Source organism: Chrysochloris asiatica, unplaced genomic scaffold (assembly GCF_000296735.1).
Source record: "Chrysochloris asiatica unplaced genomic scaffold, ChrAsi1.0 scaffold00354, whole genome shotgun sequence".
In the NCBI taxonomy this organism is placed as follows: Eukaryota; Metazoa; Chordata; class Mammalia; order Afrosoricida; family Chrysochloridae; genus Chrysochloris; species Chrysochloris asiatica.
The window spans coordinates 1,082,661-1,085,063 of record NW_006408872.1 but is presented as its reverse complement, the minus strand read 5'-3'; the positions used below and the strand labels follow the sequence as shown (position 1 = coordinate 1,085,063).

The 2,403-nt window shown below is 39.6% G+C and overlaps 1 protein-coding gene across 1 annotated transcript in view; it reads right to left on the bottom strand.

Annotated features, from left to right (window-relative positions):
• PCNT (pericentrin) overlaps nucleotides 1-2,403 on the bottom strand; it is a 174,585-nt gene that overhangs the window by 86,081 nt on the left and 86,101 nt on the right. The gene's annotated exons all lie outside the window — the stretch shown is intronic.

The following is a 2,403-nucleotide window of genomic DNA, read 5'->3' as shown; positions in this document are numbered from 1 at the left end:
GAATGAATGTAAAACTAATGTTCTCCCATGTAAACTATCATATAATTCACAATAAAACATTTTTTAAAAAGTACATGCCAAAAACATTTATCACAAAGAGCACATGGTGTTCATGGTCCACCAGTTCTATGTCCACCTGAGCAGCAGAGTCGGGCGCCCCCTCACTTGCCTCTGTTGTGTGTTGTGGGAGCTCCTCTGGTACCATCTCTGGTTGTGCTTCTACTCCCCCAGCAAGGCTGCCTCTAGGAGGCCCACGGCATTTGGCTTCCTCCAGTTCAGTCTGCAATTCAGACACCAGAATCAAGTGATTCACCTGCTCTTCCTTTAATGCCTCTCTTTCCTATTGCAAAGATGGATCAGAAGGATTAGGTATTGCTAAATGGATACTGACTGAAAGCAGAGAATATCAGAAAGATGTTTACCTCTGTTTTATTGACCATGCAAGGGCATACACAATGGTGTGGCTCATAACAAAGTATGCACAACAATGCAAAGAATGGGACTTCCAGAACACGTCACTGTGCTCATGTGGACACTGGACATGGACCAAGAAGCAGTCTCTCAAACAACATAAGGAAATCCTGTATGGTTTAAACTCAGGAGAGGTGTGAATCAGTGTTGAATCCTTTCATTATAATTATTCAACCTGAGCAAATAATCTAAGAAACTGGACTTTGTGAAGAATTCATCATCAGAAATGAAAGAAGATTCATCAATAACCTGCAATAGTATATGGCACCACCTCACTGATAAAGAAGAGACATGAAACAATTTTCAAATTGGCCAAATATACAGAATAGCAGATTAATTAACACCCCTATAGCCTCTGGTAGTAGAAATTTTGAGAAGTGAGAAACTGCTTTTTGGCCCTACAGTCTTCCTTTCATCCTTACATCCTCCTCCAAAATTTATGGGAATAGTATAAACTGTCTGAGGAGAGGGACCACTGTCCCCTAGAAAACCCATAAACCCTGTGATTCCATGTACACACTTCCTACCAGGAGAATATGATGTCATGCCTATGTCCGCATGTCAGAAAAGGGCCTCACCTCAAGGTCCGCAGATTCTCCCAACCCACCAAGCTGCGCCTCCAGCTGCTCCTTCACAGACATTATCTCCTCTTCTTTTTTCTGCAGAAATGCCTGTGGAAATAATGATAATGATGGTGATAAAGCCATCGAAGATATATCGTGTGATAAATTCCCCCAACAGTATATATGTGAAATATATAAGCCTACAGTTTTTAATATAATCACTCATCAGTTACAGTATTTCTCCAGACAATTTGTTTCAGAGCAATCACCAATATAAATAAGGTGCTCTCTAATCTGCTTCTCATCTGCTACTTAAAAGAATTTCCACAAAAGGACTACTGGTTACTAGGGTAGCTTGGCTTCAAACTTCGTTTTCATCGGAGACACTTTAAAATCGTGCACATATGGCCTGGCCTGTGTGTGGGTCTGATGGTTAATAAAGACACACCCTAAAATGTCTCTCAATATTATTTATTCATCAAACCTGTGCCAAGGTGGCACGACACACAGTGATTTTAAACTAAATTTAAGGACACCTCTTTAAAGATATAATTTCTTTACAACTTTAAATGTTTGTCGCCAACATATACATTGCTTTTTTCCTTCAAAAGCAATTACTTTAAAATATTTTAAAATAAGATTTTAAAAAATCATGCTGCTGGGAAGGATAACAGTGAGCAACCATTTATTTTTAAAAGTTCCCATCCTGGCCTAAACTAATCCGAGGTTCACAGTTGCAATTTATTTCCTCCTACAATGTTGCCATTAAGAAATGCCTCTCCTGGCATTTTAATCCCACACATTTATCAGAGCAGCAAACAGAGTGGTATTTTGTGGAGGAGGTAGAGCAGATGATGTTCACTGATCGAAAAACAGTGCCCCAGCCGCCAATCTCAGAGTAAAGTCAGGTATTGCGAGGATGAATGGCCAGGTCTCCAGGGATGAGGATAATGCTCATCTGGGAACTACTCAGGGTTCTGTCTCTCCCATGATGGACTATCTACAGTCAGTCGTGTATTCATAGAACACACAAACCCATGTTTCACAGAGTATTTTATAGCTCACCTTCAAGTGGGCATTCTCCTCTTGAAGTTCTTTGAGGCTGGAGGCAGTGTGGTGGGCCTGTGCATCTAGTTTTAAGGTCAGCTGTATTATTTCCTTGTTTTTACTCTCTAAATTATCTTTAACTTCTTCTAGCTGTTCTTTTAAGTCCAAGACCTTTCATTAAAATGAAAGAATGGAAGTATTAACAATTTTCTAATATTAGTTAATATTATTAAAATATCTGTGAATGTTTTAAAAGTACATGCCAAGGTGGGGCTGATGAAATGAAACGCAGACGGGTCTCTTGTGATACAATAGTGAATAC